Source organism: Columba livia, chromosome W, assembly GCF_036013475.1.
Source record: "Columba livia isolate bColLiv1 breed racing homer chromosome W, bColLiv1.pat.W.v2, whole genome shotgun sequence".
NCBI lineage: Eukaryota > Metazoa > Chordata > Aves > Columbiformes > Columbidae > Columba > Columba livia.
In genome coordinates this window covers 6544670-6570350 of record NC_088641.1, presented here as the reverse complement: position 1 = coordinate 6570350, position 25681 = coordinate 6544670, and the positions used below count along the sequence as shown (strand labels likewise).

Genomic DNA, 25681 nt, shown 5'->3' with positions numbered 1-25681 from the left:
CAACATGTTACAGGGATTCCACATTCCCCAACGGGACAAGCAATTGTAGAGAGAATGAATCAAACGCTGAAGCAATATTTGCAGAAATTTCAAGATATCATGGACAGTCAAGAAAGGGTTATGAAAACATTGTTTGTTTTAAATTACCTCTGTATATTTGGATCATATGAGGAGCCACCAGTAAAAGTGCATTCAGGTCTCTCAAAGAAAGTAACTGTTCAAATGAAGGTGTTTTATCGAGATCCAGAAACTGGACAGTGGAAAGGGCCTGCAGAAGTTCAATACATTGGCAGAGGATACATGTGTGTACTTACTCCTACAGGGCCAAGATGGATACCTGCAAAATGGACTCGGCCAGCATTAAAGGACTGATGGTGTTTATTTTGACTGCCATTGGTGCAACAGCTGTCCCGCATTTGTTGATGAAGCAACAGAACATTTGGTTAACTTGGGCCAATAAGACGCACAATCCTAATTTCTGTCTGAGTCTCGCTTCAGCTCAAGAGCCATTCAAGACGTGTCTAATTGGAATACCTTTATCAGTCAATGAATCTATTGAGATGCTTACAGGACTGTATAATGTGTCTGTTTGGAACAACTGTAATTGTACGGGGGAACCTGATGCTTGTTTAGCTCATTTACCCTTTAATAATGCATCTTGTCGATTAGCTTTCCAATCGCTAGGTGGTGGGCCTCGCTAGGTTTTCCTTCATGGCTGTTGTCATTCTTTAAACCAGTATTGGTAGGAATTGCCTTTATTTTGCTTATATTGCTTATTGGTATGTGTTGCCTTTCATGTATTAGGCAATTATGTTTAAAGATAATTGATGCTACTTTTCGCAAGGAAGTGTTATTAGCCCAAAGAGAAAAAGGGGGAATTGTTGGGACATGGCTAATAGAGAAGGGGCATGGCTCTATTGATCCGTTGTATCAGGAGAATTTTGTTCTAAGTTAGCATGAGTAGGCCTCAGTTAGCATGAGTCTGGTGCAGTATAAGTGGAAAAGTACTGAGCGGTCGCTCTCTGGTTCAGCTGAGCGTTTAGATAAACAAGCTGGGGAATTATCTCTAGCAGGGTGAGGAGGTTGCATTCCAGAGAAACCACAAGAAGGTTGAGCTCATTATGTATACTATCCAATCAATAGAAGACGAGTAGGCATAATTATTGTATACTATCCAATTAATAGAAGACGAGTAGGCATAATTACTGTATACTATCCAATTAATAGATGACGAGTATGCATAATTATTGTAAGTCTTATATAAACCAGCTTAGTGCATCAATAAAGTTGAGGTATGCTTATCACTCATATTGGGTCGACCGCATTCCTTCCTCCGTCCGCTCGGGTTTGGAACTCTGATGGAATTTTTCTCTCGGCATTTTTTTGTTTTGTTTTGTATTTTTTAATGTGGGGAAACTTGTTTAAATCGCAAAAGGGCATATAATTTGTAAAGTAGGAGGTCATGAAGTCGAGTTTTAAGTAGATACAGAAGCTACCCTATCCCTTTTAAATTTTACCCTAAAACAAGATCTAAGACTGAAGACAATTGTAATAAACGGGGTAGCAGGGGGGAAGGAGAGACAATTATGAATAAACTCCTATTTGTGACAAGAGGAATTAAAAGTGTATGGGGAAGGTTCGTATTAGTGGAAGATTCCCCAGCTTATTTATTAGAGAGAGATCTTTTACAGGCTCTGGGTGTGGAAACACAGTTATTGCTTGGGGGAGGGTAACAAGGAGAAAATTTGAAAGATATTATATTCCCTGGAAATTTATGTTGGTTTTGGCTGGGGTGGAGTTAATTTTCTTTATGGTAGCTAGTATGGGACTATGTTTTGGATTTATGCTAAAAACAGTGTTGATAATACAGAGATGTTTTTGTTATTGCTGAGCAGTGCTTGCACAGAGTGGAGAGGCCTGTTTTGCCTCTCGCACCATCCCACCAGCAAGTGGGCTGGGGAGGATAAGCAATAACCAGTGGCATACTTATCTAAGCTCTTAGACCCAGCATCTCGAGGTTGGCCAAAGTGTGTGCAAGCTGAAGCAGCAGCTGCTCTTCCGGTGAAAGAACGCAGGAAGTTAACCTTTGGAGGAACTTTAAGTATGAGCACTCCCCATCAAGTAAAAACAATCCTTACCCAAAAGGCTGGGAGGTGGCTAACTGGCTCAAGAATATTGAAGTATGAAACTATATTAACTGAAAAAGATTATTTGATCTTAACAACAGAATCATATTAAACCCTGCTGCTTTCCTATGGAGAGGTGACAATGAAGATCGAGATTTAGAGCATAATTGTTTAGACTTGATAGAATACCAAACTAAAGACTTGATTTGAGAGACATACCCCTACATGCAGAGCTGCACCTCTTCATTAATGGGTCTTCAAGGGTAATTCAGGGGAAAAGACACAATGGGCATGACATCATTGAAGGTGTGAGTGGTGAAATAAAGGAAATGGGAAGGTTGCCTAATAACTGGTCAGCTCAAATATGCGAGCTATACGCTCTCAATCAGGCACTGCGAATGTTAGAAGGAAAAGAAGATACCATTTATACTGATTCTAGATGTGCATTTGGGGTAGTGCAAATCTTTGAGAAAATTTGGGAAGAACAGGGTCTAATTAATAGCAAAGGGAAAGAATTGGTTCATGAAGAACTAGTTGGACAAGTGTTACATAACCTGATGTCACCAATGGAGGTGGCTGTAGTACATGTTAATGGACATCAGAGGGCAAACTCCTTTTGTGTCAGGGGATATCGGTTAGCAGATGAAACGGCCTGAGAAGCAGCCTTAAAACCTAAAGTAATAACTATAAATTATCTCACGCCTGAGGTCCTGGCCCCGCAAGAAATTCCATTTTTCAATGAAAAAGAAAAATAAGTCCTCCAAGAATTAGGAGCCAGGGAACAGAATGGGAAATGGGTACTCTCAGACGGCAGAGAAATGTTAAATAAGCAAACCATGAGGGAGGTATTAGAGATTTTACATCATGGGAGTCATTGGGGATCACAAGCAATGTGTGACATAGTGCTACGAAAATATGGATGTACTGGAATTTAAACTGTAGCCAAGAACATTTGTGAAAGATGTGTGGTTTGTAAAAACATAAATAAAAAGGCACTTAGAAAGCAGCCTGCAGGAGGGCAGAGTCCAAGTTTATGACTATTTCAAAATATTCAAGTTGATTTCACAGAATTACCTGCAGTTGGTCAAATTAAATACTTACTAGTCTTGGTAGATCACCTTACCGGGTGGGTAGAAGCTTTCCCTCTGAGTACTGCCATGGCAGCAGTGGTAGCAAAAGTGGTTCTAGAACAAATTATTCCTAGATATGGAATAGTGGAAAATATAGACTCAGATCAAGGGGGACATTTTACCTCCAGGGTACTGCAAAGACTAATGGACAGTTTGGAGATATCTTGGGATTTTTGTACCCCCTGGCATCTCCCTTGATCTGGAAAAGTAGAAAGGATGAACCAGGCCTTAAAGAAGCAATTGTCAAAATTAGTATTAGAAAGTAGATTATCCCAGACTAGATGTCTACCTATAGCCCTGTTGAGAATCAGAACTGCTTCTCACAAGGATATAGGAGTTTCACCTTATTAAATGCTCTTTGGGCTACTATTCCTAGGCAGAAATAATGAACGAACCCCCACAGTTTGAAACTAAGGATATGTTTCTCAAAAACTGTATACTTGGGTTGCCTTCTTTTCTATCTTCTCTCAGGCACCAAGGGCTTCTCGCACAAACTCCACTATTAGAGTTTGCAGCTCACAAGTTTCAGCCTGGAAACTGGGTCCTGGTCAAATCCTGGAAGGAAACAAAGCTTCAGCCAGTTTGGGAAGGAGCATTTCAAGTTCTACTGACCACCGAGACAGCAGTACAACCAGCTGAGAAAGGGTGGACTCATTACACATGGATCAAAGGGACAGTCAAACCTCCAAAGGACAACAGTGAGTGGCAAGTACAGGCAACTGACGACCCCCTTCGACTGAAGATACAGAAATGAAAATGAAATGGAACATTTGGGGATTATTAATCCTGTATTATGTAGAATTTACAAATGGGTTACTCATCATTAACATCACTAAAACTGAAGGTTCCCTAGCAATTTGAGTAGATGCTTGCCAGATTCTTAATTGTGGGGATGTACAAAGCCAAAGAGAACTGAGTTATGGAAACAAATATGCATGTCCAGGGGAAATGAGTCTAAGGATGGCTTAACTAAGTGCATAGTTTTCGTTGCTGTCTCTTGTTGCCCCTCCTTGTACAGTGTTTTCTGGACCACAGAGTTTAGGGGATGAGTGATGAATGATTATAGAGTTGAAAAGAAAAATTACCCTATCCAAAGGACAATCTCTCCCAGGATGTGAGTCCCTGCAGTGCAACCCTTTGCTAATTACAGCTTGTGGAGGGGTTGCTGTTAGATGGAGATTTGTTACTGAACCAGCCAGGAATTTCAAGGCTGGAAACAGGACCTGCCGTGGGAGAGAAGCAACTCCGAAATAACAAGGCCCCAACGTGGTGTAAATCAACAGACCTATCAGCAGTGAGACTTCAGCGCGTGGACAGCTCGTGAACATAGATGATATCCAATTAGCGAATGCATGCTTGGAGCGTGGACGCATGATCAGAAAATAGTTGCATATATAAGGAGGCTTGTTTCTGTAATAAATGGCTTTGCGTGATTCACATTGAATCAGAATGCTGAGTCCTTTATCGTTCCAACAACAGCTAATTACAATACAGGGAGTAGATGATTCAGTAAGTGGGGTTTATGGATCACGAACAGATATTAGTGAAAAAGATGCCCTGGGAAGGTTCAAAATATAAGTGTTAAAGAACAATAGTAATGAAGAGTTAACAAAATCACCTACTCAAAAACCTCAAGACCAGTCTTGCAAAATCGTTCATAAAAATACGCTTTGCTGAGAGATCCTGCCTGGGCCTATTATATTGGCAAGGTAATAGTTTCCAACAAACCTATGAGATCATGATTTTGTTTCTAACACATTCTTATTGGTATTTTTATAAGATATTGTTGAAGTTTCCGCATTTCTTAACCAGAGAACCAACCTGTGCCTGTATCAGTTGCCCCTATACAGAAGAAGAACTACACAAATAAATCAGTTTGCTTAGTGAGGGATGATGATGACCCAGGCCCATCACAAGAATAGGAGCAGAAGGCAGAACCAAAGATAGTCACCTGATCTCTATCCCCAGGTGAGCTGTGAGATATGCAAAAGGATTTTGGCTGCTGGGATGGCAAGCACATAATTGCTTGGCTGCTCTGATGCTGGGATAATGGAATAGCTTAGAATTAGAGGGTAGGGAAGCTAAGCAACTAGGATCCCTGTCTAATGAAGGGGGCATTGACAAGGTGATTGGAAAAAAAGACACAAATCCTCAGCCTCTGGAGGCGACTTCTGTCAGGTGTGAAGAAAAGGTATCCCTTCAAGGAAGATGTTACCTGTTCCCCAGGCAAGTGGATTACCATGGAGAAAAGCATCCAGTACTTGAGGAAATTAGCTGTGCTGGAGGTGATTTATAATGGCACCAATAATGACAATTTACCCACAGATCCTGATGAAATCCGGTACGTGCAACCCATGTGGCAGACGTTCTTGCGGAGTGCATTATCGTCCTATGATGGCTCATTGGCAGTAATGTCCTGGAAAGAAGGTGAGGGACAAACAGTGGATGAGCTGGCTGGCCAACTCTGGTGATATGAGGGAAGTCTATCTTCCTCCCTGTGAGCCTGCGTCTCAGCTGTGGAGAAACTGCCAGACGTGCTAGCTGAAAAATTATCCCAAGAGTTCCAGTGTTTTGAAGACAAGTTCCATTCCCCAGCTGTACAGCCTAGGGTCTCAGCTACTTGGAATGAGCGTCTCTCCAATCAAGAGAGATAATATAAAGGGTATACAAAATGGGGCGCCCTGTGTTGGTTTTTTTTCCTGCGTGCCTGCAATATCCACTACAACATCCAGATTTGAACCCAATTCATTTATAATTGTAAGACATACCAATATTTGAAGCCATTTTTTCAGCACTTGAAAAGCCAGCAGTGTTAATGTTGCCCCATGATTAATACCTCAAGTCTTATTAATTAAATTGAACCAGAACTGCACTGAGATTATTTTCTGCTGTGTATACCTGCAGTCGGTATAGCTCAACTCACTGGCAGATAATGAGGAATTTGGATCTTTGTTTTGTTTCAAACGAGGGCAGAAGTGTCAGTCTGCCTTTGTGCCACAGTGCTTGCGCTGAAATGCTCCCTTGGAGCCCTGGCCATGAAAGGTCTACCTGACTGCCACATTCACGCTGAACAAAATGCAGCAACCAGAAAGTTCTAAGCTGTGGAAAGGGAACAAGATGTTTCAGAAATCTGTTTTTCTAATAAAAAATGACATTTACAGCACAGGGAATAAAGTCCCTTTTTTTAGATGATGATGTATGACTAATCCTGGGAGTCTACAGTAACAGAGGAAGCACCAATTCAGTAAGTAGACCAAATACTTTGGGAAAGCAACTGGGGGACAAGGAAGAAAAATGGCAGTAATTACACTATTTCTTTTAAGATTTCCCTCTGAGAAACCAGCAGCACAAGCAGTCCCTGGTCCTTTCCTTTCAATCATGATAGAGTATATTTAACATTGTGTTTCCCTTCAGGTTCTTCTCACACACATAAGCACCAGCCATCACTACAACCCCATCATGGACAACCCCAACACCCAGAGAAATAGGCTGGGAAAGTGCAAGACAAGTGGCGCCATCACTGCTGAAATACCACTAGCAATGACCTCAGCCAGCTCCCTCAGCACCCATGGGTGCATTCCATCAGGACCCATGGATTTATGGATGTCCAGATTGCTTAACTGGTCCTTAACCCAGTCCTCATCAACCAAGGCAAACTCCTCCACTGTCCTGACTTTGGGTTTTTTGACCATGGGGCAAGCTCCGTGGTACCCAGTCTCCTCAAATCAGATGGGCTTCATCCTTCTAGGGAGAGCAAGGGGACTATAGCCCATAAGTCAGCAGGGCTGATCAGGAGGGCTTTAAACTAGGTTTGAAGGGGGAAGGGATTGAAACTGGGCTCTCCAAAGATCAGCTTAAGGATGGAAAGACTAAATTAAGAGGGAAAACAGCAGCCCACTTGAAGTGCATGTACACTAATGCACGCAGTATGGGCAACAAACAAGAGGAGCTGGAAGCCATCATGCACCAGGAAAGCTATGACATAGTTGCCATCACAGAAACATGGTGGGATGACTCATATGACTGGAGTGCTGCTATGTGTGGCTACAAGCTCTTCAGAAAAGATAGGCAGAGTAGGAGAGGTGGAGGGGTGGCTTTATATGTTAGAGAGTCTCTTGACTCTGTTAAACTTGAGGTCAGCAGTGACAAGGTTGAGTGCCTGTGGACCAGAATCAGGGGGAAGTCCAACAAGGCTGACATCCTCGTGGGTGTCTGTTATAGACCACCCAACCAGGATGATGAAGGAGATGAATTATTCTGCAAGCAGCTGGCAGATGTCTCAAAATCGACGGCCCTTGTTCTTGTGGGTGACTTTAACCTGCCGGATATCTGCTGGGAGCTCAATACTGCACAGAAGAGGCAGTCTAGGAAGTTCCTAGAGTGTATAGAGGACAATTTCCTTCATCAGCTGGTAAATGAGCCTACCAGGGACAAGACCCCGCTAGACCTACTGTTTACAAACAGAGAAGGGCTGGTGGGAGATGTAGTGGTTGGAGGCTGCCTGGGGCATAGCGACCATGAAATAACAGAATTTTCAATAGTCAGAGATGCAGGGAGAACCATTAACAAAACCTCTACGCTGGACTTCCGGAGGGCAGATTTTTGCCTATTCAGAAGTCTAGTTCAGAGCATACCCTGGGAAACAATGCTTAAAAACAAGGGGGCCCAGGAGGGTTGGACATGCTTCAAGCAGGTGGTTTTGAGTGCACAGGAACAGGCTACACCAGTGTGCCGAAAGGCTAGCCGGCAGGGAAGACAACCGGCTTGGCTAAACAGGGAGATTCTGAATGAAATCAGAAATAAAAAGAGACTTTACCGACTGTGGAAAAAAGGGCTGGCTACTTATGAAGAATTTATGGAAATAGCTAGATCATGCAGAAAAAAAATCAGGGAAACAAAAGTGCAATTTGAAGTTAACTTGGCCAATTCTGTCAGGGATAATAAAAAGTCCTTCTTCAAATATGTTAATAACAAAAGGAGGGGCAAGGAAAACCTCCATTCTCTGTTGGACTTTGAGGGAAATATAGTTAACAAAGATGAGGAGAAAGCTGAGGTACTTAATACCTACTTTGCCTCAGTTTTTACCAGTAAGACAGGTGGCCCTCAGGACAACTCATCTCTGGAGGTGGTTGACAGAGACAGGAAGCCAAATAGGCCCCTTGTATTCCAGGAGGAAATAGTTGGTGATTTACTGAGCCATCTGGATCCTCACAAGTCTATGGGACCAGATGAGATCCATCCTAGGGTGATGAGGGAGCTAGCAGAAGAACTTGCCAAGCCGCTCTCCATCATCTTCCAACAGTCCTGGCTCACTGGGGAGGTCCCATATGATTGGAAATTGGCCAATGTTACCCCAGTCCACAAAAAGGGCTGCAGAGCTGACCCTGGCAACTACAGGCCTGTCAGCCTGACCTTGGTGCCTGGCAGGGTTATGGAGCAGATCATCCTGAATGCAATCACACAGCACCTTCAGGATGGACAAGGGATCAGACCCAGCCAGCATGGGTTTAGGAGGGGCAGGTCCTGTCTGACCAACCTGATCTCCTTTTATGATCAGGTGACTCACCTGGTGGATGAGGGGAAAGCCGTGGATGTGGTCTATCTGGACTTCAGCAAGGCCTTTGACACTGTCTCCCATAATATACTCTTGCAAAAGCTGGTAGCCCATGGCTTGGACAAGTGTACTCTACGCTGGGTTAAGAACTGGCTGGAGGGTCGGGCCCAGAGAGTGCTGGTGAATGGGGCTGTAACAAGCAGTTCCGAGAAATGTTTGTTCATTAAAGCTCCTGGAGATGTTTGTTTGAGTTCTGAGAAGTGTTTGTATCCTTACTTGCTTTGTCCTGCTTGATGTATTTACGTAACAAGGAGATGTTTGTTTGGGTTCTTACTTGCTTTGTCCTGCTTGATGTATTTACCTAACAAGGAGATGTTTGTTTGAGTTCTTACTTGCTTTGTTCTGCTTGATGTATTTACCTCATAAGTAACCAAAGTAAGGCGATCGAAACTGGCTACGCAGCAGTCAACTTCACATGATGCAAGGCACACCGTGAGAGCCTTCAACATGAGTGAAAAGTTACACCCGGAAGCTGTGGACCACAGATGGACTATAAAACCCAGAGAACTGAATTAGCTGTGTGCGCGTGCCGCAAGGGAGACTGAGGTCTCTAGGCCGCACCCAGCGGTGTCTTTGCTTATTGCTTGATTAAAAATAAAACTTTTGTTACTTAAAAGATTAAGTCGAAATTTATTACAGGGCTGCATCTAGCTGGCGGCCAGTCACTAGTGGTGTTCCCCAGGGGTCAGTGTTGGGTCCAGTCCTGTTTAACATCTTTATTGACGATTTATTGACGATTGATGAGGGGATTGAGACCATCATCAGCAAATTTGCTGATGACACCAAGTTGGGAGGGAGTGTCAACCTGCTGGAAGGCAGGAGGGCTCTGCAGAGGGATCTGGATAGACTGGAAAAATGGGCTGATTCCAATGGGATGAAGTTCAATAAGGCCAAGTGCCAGGTGCTGCACTTTGGTCACAACAACCCCCTGCAGCGCTACAGGCTGGGCGCAGAGTGGCTGGAGAGCAGTCAGACAGAAAGGGACCTGGGGGTGCTAATTGACAGGAAGCTCAACATGAGCCAACAGTGTGCCCAGGTGGCCAAGAAGGCCAATGGTATCCTGTCCTGTATCAAAAATAGCGTGGTCAGCAGGACAAGGGAAGTGATCCTTCCCCTGTACTCTGCATTGGTGAGGCCACACCTGGAGTATTGTGTTCACTTCTGGGCCCCTCAGTTCAGGAAAGACATTGAAGTGCTGGAGCGGGTCCAGAGAAGAGCAACACGACTGGTGAAGGGACTTGAACATAAGACCTATGGGGAGAGGCTGAGGGAGCTGGGGTTGTTTAGTCTAGAGAAGAGGAGGCTTAGAGGTGACCTCATCACTCTCTATAACTACCTGAAGGGAAGTTATAGCCAGGTGGGGATTGGTCTCTTCTCCCAGGCAGTTAGCAATAGGACAAGGGGACATGGGCTTAAACTCTGCCAGGGGAAATTTAGGCTGGATATTAGAAATAAATTCTTTACAGAGAGAGTGGTCAGGCATTGGAATGGCCTGCCCAGGGAGGTAGTGGACGCGCCGTCCTTGGAGGTTTTTAAACTGAGATTGGACATGGCACTTAGTGCCATGATCTAGTAAACGGACTGGAGTTGGACCAAGGGTTGGACTCGATGATCTCTGAGGTCTTTTCCAACCCAGTCGATTCTGTGATTCTGTGTGATTCTGTCTTGCAACCCTGTTTGCTACCCTGCCAGGTTCCTTGCCAGTGTCACCCCACTGCCTGTACAGGTGTTCTCAACAGAGAGCTGGGAGAGCAGGAGCACTCAGTGAAGTAAGAGCAAAGGAATTATTAAAACAAATCGGAGCAGCAGCCCTGATTTTTACCTCAATCTTACCAAAGCCCTGCACTCATTCACCCCAAATGAGGTAAGAAATCTCTTTTGGGATGACCTGGCACTTGGGAAAGTTCCCTTTTAAGCTCCAGTAATTAGAACGCTGCCAGAGATGCTGAAACATTAATGTTTATTCCTTCTCAGACTGTTTTTATTCTGGTGTAGATATGGGCATCCTCCTTATCCATTAACTGGTGTTCAGTGTCTTGTGCCAGTGGTCCACAAGCTGTAGGAATGGATTTGTATCCCAGCCTCTCCCCCTCACCCCAGTGACTCAGCTTTGGGATTGGTGTCTTTCAGTCTCACTAAGTTCTTAAAATCTTGTGTTTTGAAGTAGGAGTTTGAGTATTTACTAACCCTGTCTCTCCTTTTTCTAGCTCCTTGTTTATTTTCCTCCTCTTAGCATGCTTCCTACTATTTGCTTCTTCAAGAAGAAACAATCTCAGTATTTTCACTCTCTTTCTTGTTACAGACCTCCAAAGTCTTCTTGATTCCATAATATCCTTTTTAGGATGAGTGATCAGAAACACATGCAATGTCCCAGGCAATGAATGTACTATTGATCCAGAGTGGCTTCACAGGTTTTTGTCTGTATTTTAATCTCCCTGAACTTTTGTTTGCCTTTTTGTCTCTGTCACCACAGTGCACTGATAACTTCATTCATGTTCCCTGCAGTGATGCTAAGTTCTTTTCCCCCGTGTCTCAGCTTTTCTATCCTCCTTTTCATCTTTCAAATTGTTTTTGTACAGATATTTTATATTTGAGAAAACTGAGATCCAGAGAGGTGAAGCTGCTCAACACAAGAGCAGAAGAGCTGGGTCCTTCTCCAGGGTTCTGTCCCCTGTGATAAAAGCATTTGCATAAAGGGATTTCTACTTAATACATTTGATAGCATGCACCAAAAAACATTAAGTACCAATATTACACTTCAAACTACACTGCAGGGGAAAAAAAGTAGTCAGGAGCTGTAGTTTCCTCTCAAGTGGAAAATGAACTGCAACACAGACACTAGGGGAGCAAAGTCCCTCCCACTATTAGTGAAGATCATGTTTGTGACCACTTGAGGAACCTGAAAATACATAAATCTATGGGACCTGATGAGATGCATCCCAGAGTCCTGAGGGAATTGGCTGATGTGGTTGCCAAGCCATTCTCCATGATATTTGAGAAGTCATGGCAGTCAGGCAAAGCCCCCCCGTTTTTAAAAAGGGTAGAAAGGAGGACCCTGGGAACTACCGACCTGTCAGCCTCACCTCTGTGCTTGTGAAGATCATGGAAAAGAAGCTATGCTGAGGCACATGGAGGAGAGGGAGGTGATTCAAGACAGCCAGCATGGCTTCACCAAGAGCAAGTCCTGCCTGACCAACCTAGTGGCCTTCTACAATGGAGTAACTACATCAGGTGCCAAAGGGCGGGCTACAGATATCATCTATCTGGATTTCTGTAAAGCCTCTGACATGGTCACCCACAACATTCTTCTCTCTAAATTGGAGAGGTATGGATTTGATGGGTAGACTCTTCAGTGGATGAGAAACTGACTGAATGATTGCATCCAGAGAATAGTGGTCAGTGGCACAATGTCTGGATGGACACTGGTGACAAGTGGTGTCCCTCAGGGGCCCATACTGGGACCAGTACTGTTTAATATCTTCATCAATGACATAGACAGTGGGATCGAGTGCATCCTCAGTAAGTATGCAGATGACAGCAAGCTGAGAGGTGCAGCTGACATGCCTGAGGGACAGGATGCCATCCAGAGACACCTGGACAAGCTTGAGAAATGGGCCCATGCGAACCTTAGGAGGTTCAGCAAGGCCAAGTGCAAGGTCCTGCACCTGTTTCAGGGCAGCCCCCGGTATCAATACAGGCTGGGGGATGAAGGGACTGAGAGCAGCCCTACAGAGAAGGACTTGGGGGTACTGGTGGATGAAAGACTGGGCATGAGCTGGAAATGTGCACTTGCAGTCCAGAAGGCCAATCATATCTCAGGCTGCATCAAAAGGAGCATGACCAGCAGGTTGAGGGAGGTGATTCTGCCCCTCTACTCTGCTCTGGTGAGACCCCACCTGGAGTACTGTGTCCAGCTCTGGAGCCCTCAGGGCAGGAAAGACATGGACCTGTTGGAGATGGTCCAGAGGAGGGCCACAAAAATGATCAGAGGAAGGGAACACCTCTCCTATGAGGAAAGGCTGAGAGAGCTGGGGTTGCTCAGCCTGGAGAAGAGAAGTCTCTGGGGAGACCTTATTGTGGCTTTTTAGTACTTAAAAGGGGCTTATAAAAAAGATGGTGACAGACTTTTTGTCAGGGCCTGTTGCAACGTGAGAAGTGGTTATGGTTTTAAACTAGAAGAGGGGAGAATCAGGCTAAAAACAAGGAAGAAATTTTTTACAGTGAGGGTGGTAAAATACTGGAACAGGTTGTCCAGAGAGGTGACAGATGCCCCACCCCTGGAAACATTCAAGGCCATGCTGGATGGGGCTCTGAGCAACCTGATCTAGTTGTAGATGTCCCTGCTCATTGCAGGGGTTTTACTAGATGACCTTTGAAGGTCCCTTCCAAACCAAACTATTATATGATTTTATGAAACTACTGTAATTCGGACAGAGATCCCCAGTGTTTCAGTTATGTTACACATCCCTGATCAATGTTAAGTGTTGCCTCTCTACCAGTCTGTCACATCTGACAATTTCTTCTCCCCAAGTCTCATTTATATAAGGAGCTCACAATTAAAAGGGGAAGAGCTTTTGTCTTAAAACACAAATTAAAAAAATGTACAACTTTCCTCCTAAGGTACCTTCACAGTTGTAAGTTTAGGGGCTAGGTCCATGTTTGTGTCTGTTCTACTCTGCGTACTGTATACGGAAAAGCAGAGATCAGAAAAGAGTCAAGAAAATGTAAGAATGGTGTCGTCTGCATGGTTTTCAATTTGCTTTTTAAGTTGCCTGTAGAATTAATACAAGGGGAAGCATTAAGAAGACCTCTCATTACCATTGAAGCCTTTTTTTTAGCTGTCCTGGTTTTGTTAAAATCAAGTTTCTCTTTCAGTGAATTTTGCCTGTCAGCTAAAGCCTTCATATTAACTGCATTTTCTTGGAGAACCAGACACATGTTTTGGTAAACCTAGCAATGGAATGCAAACTTATTGATAAGCATGGATGGACATCTCGCAAGAGGGGCAACGAGAAACCGGTGACCAAGAAACTGACCAACTGTGTATAACATTCCATTCACATGAATACTTCATATAAAAGTGGGAGATCACGAGGATCTCGTCCCTTTTGCTCCCTTTTTTCCCCTTTTGCCTTTGCTTTTTCCCTTCTGCTTATGGCCGACATTAGGAGAGGACCTTGCTAGTCGTCCCTGTGAACTGAGGCCTAGTGAGAGACTGAATCCAGCTCCGGTTGGCTGCAGAGTCTAATCCAGGACTGAGGCCTAGTGAGAGACTGAATCCAGCTCCGGTTGGCTGCAGAGTCTAATCCAGGACTTTGGTTGCCGGCTCTGCAGTTGCTGAGACTTTCAAGATTGGTTTTGTATATTTTGTATTATTTTCTCTATTCCTATTAGTAGCATTAGTAAAACATAGTTAATTTTTCCAACTCTCTTCTCTCTGTCCTTCTTTCCCTCCTGATCGCCTGTGGGAAGGGGGGAGAGGGAGGGGCAAAAAGGGGGAAGTGGGGGGGGGAGAGGAGGTTAACAATACATCTGCCAGGGTTTTATTGTCACCCCGCAATCTTAACCCTTGACATTAGCTTAATGAGGATGGCTTAGAAAATACATTCACATACAGGAGAGATGATTCACATAAAGTTTCTGTCAGAAAGGTCCCTTGAGCCTGGTTCTACTTCTTTGTCTTCACAGCTTTATATTAACACTGTGGGTGAGCACAATAACACTTTCAGCTCATTATTATTTTTCAGATACCAGTGGACACAAAATATTTAGCCGAAACAGCACTTTGTAGATATTTTAAATTTCATTATCATTATTAAGACAATCATGGGAAAGAGATACTATTTTCCTTACCTATTAGTTCCATCTTTTGCAAGGCAGAAACAGCTTTGTGCATTAATTTAAGGTTTGCAACATCTGTGCTGCTGGAAAAAGCTATATGAAATGTATGTCTTAAGAGCAATGATAGCTTGAAGCTGAACTCAAGCACTTAACTTATGGAGGCACAAATCAGGAATGTTAATGACTCAAATAACCAGAAGCCTCCCAATGAAATAAAAAAGGGTAAATAAATTGGAGTCTCTCTGGGTGATCATTCTCATCTGGCTATACGAGATAATGAGAAGCACCAAAGCAAGCTTGTCATTAGCTGTTAATTGAAGGCACTTTCAGAAAGTGCTGCTTAAACCTTGAAAGATAGGCTGTCTTTCCAACCACTACTGAGCTGTATTAATGCAGTCTCACTAGGTCCCTTCCCCCAGCACTAGAGCTCAGAGAGAGCTGCTGATGCTTTAGATGAAATTCACATTTTGAAAAGCTCATGTACATAAAGCCTGAGTATATCTTCAGCATACTTTATTGCATACAGATCTATCTAAGCTGATGCTGTCATGTTGTACAAACACAAGATATCCAAGTGCATTGCTATGACCTTCAACAGAGGCAGCAGATTCCTGGCTCATTATGATGTATAATCACATAATGTACCCACAACACAAATCATAACAATTAGCCTGTCAGCTAAGCGCAGCTATCTCAGGACATGATTTTAGGTTCTTTTGCTCTTTACTACTCTTTCACATACTTTCTTTAGTTCTTACCATCTCCCTCTCTCTATTCCCAGACCTTTTATTTTCACCCATAAGTAGCTCATTGCCTGCCAATGAGAGGCCAATAGTCTTGAAGAGGGTCTCCTGTTGAGATAATAATTCCTGGGTGAGCCATCTCACTTCTTATGAAGCAGCCAGTCTCTACCCTATCTGTAACCTGTGCTCTAACCTGACAAAACTTGGAGGCTTTCAGTTTACTTAAACTGGTTACATTTACATTTAAACTCTTCTCCATCTCTACAACTGTTAAAGTAAAAATCCATCTTGTAACTATTTTACCTTGAAAGCAACATTTTCAACCTAAGTTACAGGACCATGTGATCTGTATGGTGTCTGGAAATTTGGTATCATCACAAGAGCTTGTGTAAAGTGCCTGCAGAACCATAGCTTTTAGTTGAGGGTTGTGATGTGGGGTGATTCCAAGACAGCACACAGAGGTGATTTGAGCCCAACAAAACAGGGTAACAGAAACAGAAATAGGGTTATGGCCAGAAAATACCCAAAACAACTAATGTGGTTCATCTATGCCAGAGAAATCAACAATTTAATTGCAATCTGTGTTTCACCCAGTTTGCACAGTCACTAGGATAAATATCATATACAAAGAATGACATTATATTATGTTTCATCACAGGGTAACTCGTGTACATCTACCCTATCTGTTTTTCATGTTTCTACTTCTGCAGTATTTGCAAACATTTGAAGCAGAGCAATGTAGTCAACACTGAGGATAAACCTGTGCTTATACAGGGAAATGTAATTCTCTCAAATTTCCCACCTCAGTCATTTCATATTTATCAAGCAGCTGTGAACTATTTCCTGTTTGCAGGAGAGCTAGTAGACTTTAACATAGCAAAATTAAATTATTCTGCTCTTACACTATGTAAAACCTCTGAAAAAATGCTTTGAGCAGAAATGGATATAAAATGGCACAAATGGTACAGTTTAGGGCCATTTACTCCAACTGCTCCAAGGACTTTTCAGATATAACTACTCCCCCAGCTATAATGTGGCAGGGTTTAGGGAATTTGTGAATGCTTTTGAAGTTTCCAAAAACATCTCTATGGCTGAAATCCAGTTTGAGCTGCTAGTTCTCAGGTCCAGCTTTTACATCAAGCAAATTACAGCGGTAACTGCCCGCTGCCATCATGCCCACAGTAATCCCGAGGTGCTGACAGTGACCCATGCACAAAGAGACAATGTGTTGCATCTTAATTATACAGGAGCATGCCAAACAGATTTTAATTTACAACCACGCCCAGAACCTTGAAATCAGACACTCCTGTTCATCCTGCATAAACATTTCAGTAATTGTTCTATATTTCCATTGCACCAGTGGGTATCCAGTTGCATTAACATGCCATGTATTAAATCCAGAAATAAAAAGTACACCAAGTAGAACAGGAGCTAGTATTGTGGTTCATATAGAGTCAAGACATATCTCACAAAAGCGTGGCTGTACAAGAACACAGATGCTGAAGTTGCATTCTTCCCCCACTTCAGTTTAACTCCTCACTGTCTCCACTCCCTGCCACATCCAGCAACAGCTGTACTGTATGGCTTCTCCTGAAGACCATCATTTCACAAAGGCCTCCAGAAGTAGCCTAGGTCTCGTACTATCAATACAGTTTACAGGAGGTAATTATCACAGTGAAGGTGTTTTCTTACCGGAGAAGAATCCAGCTCACTAACAATCAGCTAATAGGGTTTCTTACCAAGCCCCTAGAAAGAGGACCTCCTGCTGCTTCTGTCAGTGTGACTCCTTGAGACTTCAACCTGCAGATGATCGGTAAAAAGAAGAGTTTGGAAAATCACTTTCCAGTCACATACCCACAGAGAGCATGAATAGTAGAGGCAGGTGAACACAAAATGGTCTATGATAATGACTTGAATAAAGACCTCAGCTATTCAGATGAGCCTCTTACTACAAATGCTACATGTTCCTCTTTCAACTGCAACCAACTGCCAGGCTGACAAGTCATTCACCCACAAATTGTGACATTTGCTCGCAGTATGTTTTGTATTTCTTTTACCATTTAGAATGGTGCGGTTCAGCTGGCAGGTCAGGCTGGCATGCTGCTTTTTTCTTGAAAGAGGAGATGAATGGTTCTTCTGGCAACATAGGCTGCCTGATCATCTCCTCAAAGCTGTGGTGCTCACCAGCACTGGGGAGCCCGAGCAGCTGCTGCACTCCCCAGAGGTAAGGAGTGAGGCTGGGATCACACCTTGTCTTGCACATGCATGCAGCCCAGCGCGTACTGCTGGAGCCACAACTTATCAACTGGCTGTCAAAAGAAGGATCCAGCTCCATAAAGCTGCTGCAGCTGGGCTATGCTGATTCACAGATTCTGCTAGCACAGCAAAGGGAGGGGGTTGGTGCATCTTACGTCATATTCAAGATGACTGTCACAGAAACATCTCAGGTGAAAACAGACCTCTAAGCACGAGACTCCTACATCTGTTCAAGTCTGTGAAATGAGTAAGCGTCCATGCATCTCTGCAATGTGAAGACTCATCCCTGCTTCAGAAACAGGAGGTTAAATGTTACCAGAGCAAGCTTGGCATTTTATATACAAACTATTACACAATCCAAACCTCTTATCTTTATTTTAATAAACTTCCCTCACTTGAGGTAATGGAGGGAAGAAAGTTTCAAGATCTAAAGGGGGTCTTGGACATAACTGCACTCACTATCTACCTTGTAAAACCATTTCCAGCTGGAGGAACTTTACATTTCCATTCAGATCTCTTTAGCTGAATGTGTTGCACCAGAACTGAGATTTAAGGAAAAAGTCAATACTTTTGTTCCCTTGTTTTAAAAGAAAAATTTTAAAAGGGAGACAGGTAAGACTTCAATGAAGAATTACTGGAGTAACACTATATTTGCATAGCAATGAAAACAGCAAAGACTTTAGCCCTGTCAAGATACCAGGACTGAAGAACAACAAACAAGCCACACTAGACTGGAAGAGGCTGCTTTTATCCCAGCCAGTGCAAAAGCCATCTGTTAAGAGATTCACTTATGTTGTTGGAGTAACAATTCCACAGCTGTTCTCCATTAATTAAAAAGAAAGTACAAATCTAAAAGAATCACATGTGTTTCAGAAGATAGTTAAAGAGACTATTTCTTTTTGCTGCATTTCAAAAAAACATAAGAAGGGAGAAGCTACCAGCAAACTTCTTTCTCAGGAGAAAACAGGAAAGCATATCAATTTTATTGAAAACACACCAGTGGTCTTCTACATCTTATAACCCAAGCAACTTCATTTAACACAGATTATATCTTTAACAGATCATTTGAGAACTGTATTAAGATATTGGATCCCTAAGTATACTTCCCAAACAAACTACTGATACATTCAGAATTGAAGACCTTGAATATTATGTTACCTGTAAAGAGATAGAAGAGCAACAAAACAGAAGGAGAATCTCCTACCTCTTCTCCAGCAAAAGAACCACTTATCTAGAGCTCCTCTTTTTAGCCAAGTGAAAGCTCCTCTCCTGTTTCTGTTTATTCTAATGACTAGGGCAAGCCTCCTGCAAACTGGTACTTATTCAAATCCTGTAGGACAAGATGTCAGCCAACCAATATAATTACTGAAGACCCTACTCAAACCATCTCCGATGGCATCTGAAATGCCCTTGGCTCCCATTGCAGTGAGGAGATGAAGAAGGGGCTGTATTCAGACTGCTGGCTCCAGATGTCAATCTCAGCCAGTATGATGACTCCTTTTCAGGAACCAGGACATGACAGCTTTAGACAGTGAATACTCTGAATTGTTCACTGCTCTCTTGAACCTAGATGCACATGGTCCCAATCCCTACCTGCTCCTGTGTAGCTTTAGCTCATTTCTTCGTGTAGTAGTTGTGACATTGGTGCTCTCACTTCTCTGTGAATGCTGTGATGAATCAGTGATGATTGAAGGTGTGAACCATAGACTTTAATTAGTACAGTCAGTAAAGTATTTTGATAAAGCAGCAAACCTGGACCATTGCATGCAACTCTGCATAAGGAAAGGGATTAAAATCCATGCACAACTGTGGAACATAAAGACTCTAAATTATAATTGCAACTATTCTTCCATGTACAGAAATTCTTTTTTTTTTTTTTTTTTTTCTTTACTCTGCAGGTACCAAAAACATGACTGAAACTAATTAAATGTAGCCCTTTCAGGAACATTGCCTAGTATATCTTGGTAAGGCAAAGATAAACTGCTTTCCATTTAAACTAGACACTAATGTGAAAAAGCCTGGAAATGTTAAAAAATAATAAATGTAAAAGAATGTAATAATGACTTTAATTTTTAAAAAAACTAAACTGTTCTGATTTTAAAAGACTGTCCTTTCAACTTTATGGACTCTCAGAACATTACTGGATGTGTAGGCTATGCAGCATTGTAAACTGTAAAGATCAGGGCTACTGCTCCAGGTTAATAGTATAATTTTCCACTGGATGGGTTTAATTTACAATTCACCTATTGTATCTGGAATTCTAATTGTAGCCAAGTACATTTTCAGGTTGTTCAAGGTATAATAAAGAACCAAATATCTTAGAAATGCAGCTTTAACTTTATAATTAGAAACATTTGCTATTTCAGGTGGCTTCTCCCCAGCATGTTTATAAGTCCCCTATTAATACCTTTCAGCATGTTGTAAAAATAAATTATGACAGGCTGCACAGTGATTCACAGATACAATAAGAAACAGGGAAGAGAGAAACTATGCAGGAAGTCTGGATAAACTGGAGACAGCAGAGTATCTGGATGTTCATAAGCAAAGTGTTTTCCTGTAGGAGTCTGCATTCAGTTTCCAGAAAACTCATTAAACATAAGGCAACAATGGAAATCTGTCCCCATTTCTCCACATATGATGTGTGAATATGTTTATTAGTAGAATTCATAAGCATACACAAATGCTGTGCATTGGTAGCCACCATCCCAGTGTGACCTGGCAGCTACTACCCACTGGAACAGCTAGAGATGCTCCTCCAGCCACTCCACAACCCCACCTAATCCTAACTCTCCAAACCCTTCAGTGCTGCTGGTAACAACCCAACCTCTCCTAGGAAATGTGACTGATAGCAGCCTGTAGTGCTTGGGGAAAGACAGGCCATCCTGAAGAGCCACACAATCCCTCAAAGTTAAATGTTAACATATGAAAACAGGATAACCAACATTGCTTTCCTTTGCAGCTAGTTTGATGAGATCAAGAGTGAGATTAGTACAAAGTGTGTTTCATAAATCATTTTTTATATGGGCTCTGGTATAGCAGAATTTAGTCTTCATGAAAATCTGTGATTTTCTGTCCAAATATCAATTGCATTGTAACAGATCTTGGTTATCGCCTTTTCTGGACTGGAACTGGCAGTTCAAATACGAAAGGTTTTCTACCATCTCATCAGTTCTCTGGCTCCATCATTTGCCTCCTTGAGGAAGACTATGAAAACCATGCTAGGGAAGACACAGAAAACAGAAGCCTGAATTTAAAAGGCCCAGAGTTATTTATTACAAGATTAGTGGAAGGGGCATAAATAGGTGGTTGAATGAAAAGATTTTAAAACTTAACTCTTTTCTAGTGTTGCTCCTAAACCGGATGTTAAGGAGTAGTGCTGAGCAACAAGCATTTCAGATTGTTGTATTTTCTGCCCTGTATCAATGCAAGTTATTTTTTCTTTAAAATTTACAAGGCTATGATTACCATTCCAGAATATTCAAGCAACCATTACAGCATCAACTCTTCTAAAGACTCTCTCTCCCTCTTCCCCTGCTAGCATGGTTTGAATGTTGCTACAAGCATCCCAAGTTACATGGGTGATACAGACAAACCCTCCTTAAGATCATATTTCACAAATATTCCCATGAAGAGTCACAAAAATGAGGTCAGGAATCTACTAAAAAAAGAAAGCAGAGATGGACATAAATACAAGATCAGACACCACCTCTTCTGAGAAGTTCTGTGTGTGGGAATAATGGAAGATTGGCAAGGGAGAGAACTGTAAATACACTCAAGTGACTGCAGGTGGGGTGTAGAGAAACACATAAATCACACTACTTGTTGTTTAGCCTTGTGTGCTTCAAAAGTAGAACCTCTGCATTTAGATAACAAGCCAGTGAAAAAGTCTTAAAGGCACCTTATCGAATACCCTTGAAATTCCTGCAGGCAAAGATCAAAGCAGTGTGGTAAACTGCGCCTGTGTGAATCCCTAATATACAAGCAAAATGAGCAGGCTCATTGATCATCTTCAACAAGGGGTGAATTCTGCAGTGTTTGCATCTCAGCTTGTGTGACCTCTGCCCAGGAAGGTGCTTTTTTCATAGATCCCCTGGTTAGCGAAGTAACAAAAATGAATTTACTCTTTGCATTGCATCTATGGTTTGTGGTTGTTCTTGTGACCTGCCTACATTGATTGGCTCTCATATTTGGTGTGGTCAGCAGGCACCAGAAACAGCCATGCCATGGGGAGATCTGGGGAGATCATGATGGTGACTCCCTGTATTCTGGGATGGCCCAGTACTGAGCACTGGACCCCCATGGCCACTTTTCTGGCTAAATTGGCTTCACCAGAGGCATGGCCTGAGATGGATGACAGGGTGGTGATTACTCCCCAGGCAATTGAAACGCCTATGTGTGTGTTGCCATGGAAAGAGGCATCAGATTCTTCTCAAAAGTTAGCGGGGAGATGGGGATGGTTATTAGTTACTGGTCTTAGAGCTCTTGACCGTGAAGTTGTTGCATTACAGAGTAAAATGAGAGAACTGGAAAAGGAGGTTGGGATTTTATAGGATACAAAGGTGATCATGTAAGAAGTAATTACTGTACAAGCAGAGCAATTCTATGAGCCACAAGATAATGTAGACCAGTTGGTAGCCCTTATTGCTAAGAAACAAAGGGATTAATATGGAAAAAGTAAGTTTTTGGGTTCTCAGGTTCATGCTCTCAGCACAAAATGGTCATGGAATCCCAAGGAATGGGATGGAAATATTTGGAGTGAATCCTCAGACTCCCATATTGGGTTTGAATTTGATCCTGACTTAAAAGGCAGGGAGGTGGTGGAAACACGACCCCCCCATACAAATGATGGGGCAGCAGGAACAAGTAGGGGAGGGGGAGATCACATGTGCTTATACTCTGAAAGAATTAAGGGAATTTTTAGAGATCTGTCAGCAGAAGAGTGAGGAAGGAATACTGCCATGGATTTTGAGAGCTCGGGACAGTGGAGCTGCATCGATCCCTTTTTTAGCAGGTGAAAAAGATTTATCAAGCCCTATGGCTAATGATGATCAGATACAACAAGGTTATGCTCAGATGCAAAATGTCAGAGGTCCTGATGGGTGAGATATTATTGCACTTATGCTATATCAGTGGTTGTGTGCAGCAGTTTCAATAGCATATGCTGAACCTGTCGAATTGGTGTCATCCCTTGGAAACTGGTGTATAATGGAGGAGGATATTAATTTAGTGTGGCAGATGGGGTTGACTACGGTAAGAGCTGAGGCTGGGCATGAATTGAGGAGATGAGGAGGGAATCCCGGAGCCACGGCCCTGCCGAGAGAATCACTGCAAACCAACTGATCTCGCAAGAGGGCTGATGCAGACGGAGCATTGCCAGGAGCAACTGAGGGAGATTCAAATGCTGTGAAACCAAAACCAACACTCAGTCAACGATGAGCAACAAGCACAGCAGCAGATATGGAGCAACTGTGGGAGATTTAAATGCAGTGAAATGACAAGCATAATAGTGGCTATGGTAAGAGCTGAGACTGCGCACGGGTTGAGGAGACAAGGAGGAAATCCCAGACCCACCGTCCTGCTAAGAGAATTGCCGCAAACTGGCTGATGTCATGAGAGGGGCTGACACGGAGGGGGCATTGCCAGGAGCAACCAAGGGAGATTTAAAAGGCCTCCTAGGGAGCACAGGAAATCAAGAGTGCAACGAACAGGGCCAGCAAACTGAGGTGAGGCAGTTAGCGTGGAAGTTCACGGGGAAGGAGGATGAGCGGGAAGGGCAAGGAAGCTCTGCCAGCTCAAGTGACTTACCTCAATTGGTTGTTGTCACCCTTGCAGAAGGAGCTGACTATGGTATCCACTCGGGGCAAAGGTAAGTACTCTGCACTCAACAGGAAAGAGGCAGCAACCCAGACAGAGCTGCCATGGGAACATGCAGCCACCCAGACCTCAGGCTGCAGAGAATGCCAGAGCCTTTCACTGGTATGGAGTGGCAATAGAGAGAACAGTTGTGTGAGGTGTGAGCAGGTGGATGACCTGCTCAGCCTGGTAGTAGAGCTGAGAGAGGAGGTGGAAAGGTTGAGAAGTATCAGGGAGCTGGAAAAGGAAATCCACTGGTGGGATCAAGCTCTGGCCTCCCAGAGACAGGAAACACCAGCAGCAAGAAACAAAGATCAAGGGATTCCTGTATTCTCCCCTTCCCTGACTGAAGAAAACAGGTCAAGGAAAAGGAATGAATGGAAGGATGCCAATACTCTAGGTGGCAGGAGAAACACCCCCTTACCTACCCCACCCTCTCAGGAGCCTCTGTTCAACAGGCATGAGGCTCTGGATGTGGAATGCAGCCACTTGAGGGATAGGGAGCAATGGCAGCATGTTACTGCTTGGTGTAGAAAGAAGAGGGTACCTGCTGCGACCACCCCACCTTCCCAGGTTCCCCTGCAAAACCGGTATGAGGCCTTGCAAGTGAAACCCAACAAAAACACTGAGGGAGGTGCTTCCACTAAGTTGGAGGTGCCGCAGAGGATAAGTCACTCTCCGCCCTCCAGCAAAACAGCTCCCACAAATTAAAAAAGGTGGGTCATGGTCGTAGGAGACTCCCTTCTAAAGGGAACAGAAGGCCCTATATGCAGGCCAGACCCACTTGTTAGGGAAGTTTGCTGCTTCCCTGGGGCCAGGGTTAAAGATGTAAAAAGAAAACTTCTTGGCCTGGTTAGGCCCTCCCACTACTATCCCATAATAATTTTTCAGGTAGACAGCAATGAAAATGAAAAGGGAAATCTTAAGGCAATCAAGAGAGGCTACAGGCCCTTGGGACAACTGGTTAAGGGATCAGGAGCACAAGTAGTGTTCTCCTCTGTCCCCACAGTTGCAGGGTATGATGAGGAAAGATGCAGGAAGACCCACCAGATCAATACCTGGCTGTGGGACTGGTGTCACTGGCAGAATTTTGGGTTTTTTGATCATGGATTGGCTTCCATGGCACCTGGCCTGCTAGTGACAAATGGGATGCACCTGTCTCAAAAGGGGAAAAGGATCCTGGGGCAGGAGTTAGCAGGACTTATTGAGAGGGCTTTAAACTGGATTTGAAGGGGGAGGAAACTAGATGTGGCAGAGACATACCCAAGAGTGACATGCCAGCATTTGAGGTAAGGGGTGCTAGTGAGGCCCTTCAGTCTGCCATCCCAGTGGAAGCAGGGGATGGAGAGCCATGTGGTAATAGAAACACAAGGGTTATTGATGTGTTAGAAACCGTGGAAGCACTTCAGGATGGCTGCAAAGGAATTAGGGCTTCTCACCAGAAAAAGGTGGTGGGATCAATGACCCAGCTGAAGTGCATCTATATGAATGCATGCAGCATGGGCAACAAACAGGAGGAGCTGGAAGCCATTGTGAGGCAGAAAAACTACAATATAACTGCCATCTCAGAAACATGGTGGGATGACTCTCAAAACTGGAGTGCTGCATTAGATGGCTATAAACTCTTCAGAAGGGATAGACAAGGAAGGAGGGAAGGTGGGGTAGCCATGTGTGTTAGGGAGGGTTTTGATTGTCTGGAACTTAAGGAAGGTGATGATAAGTTAGTGTCTATGGGTGAGAATCAAGGGGAAGGCCAACAAGGCGGACATCCTGGTGGGGGTCTGTTATAGACCACCCAACCAGGGTGAAGAGGCAGAGGAAATATTTTGCAGGCAGCTGGGAAAAATCTCCTGATCGCTAGCCCTTGTTCTTGTGGGGGACCTAAACTTACGAGATGTCTGCTAGAAATACAATAAAGCAGAGAGGAAGCAGTCTAGGAGGCTCCTGGAGTAAATGGAAGACAACTTCCTGATACAGCTGGTTAGTGAGCCTACTAGGGAAAGTGCCCCACTGGATCTGTTGTTTGTAAATAGAGAAGGATTTGTGGGCAACGTGTTGGTTGGAGGCCGCCTTGGGCACAGTGCTAATGAAATGATCTAATTTTCTATTCTTGGAGAA

General features: G+C 43.5%; 1 protein-coding gene across 17 annotated transcripts in view; it reads right to left on the bottom strand.

The window, feature by feature from the left end:
- LOC135577076 (protein FAM219A-like) overlaps nucleotides 1-25681 on the bottom strand; it is a 182421-nt gene that overhangs the window by 87438 nt on the left and 69302 nt on the right. For 2 of the 17 annotated variants that reach the window (XM_065044751.1, XM_065044748.1), the window contains one exon: nucleotides 17147-17254. The exons of 11 other annotated variants lie outside the window; for them this stretch is intronic. The gene's annotated coding sequence lies outside the window, so the exon portion shown is untranslated. Of the gene's footprint in view, nucleotides 1-17146; nucleotides 17255-17913; nucleotides 25642-25681 lie in introns of those variants that run through there. 4 more of the 17 variants (XM_065044753.1, XM_065044750.1, XM_065044752.1 and 1 more) reach the window with 3 other exon arrangements.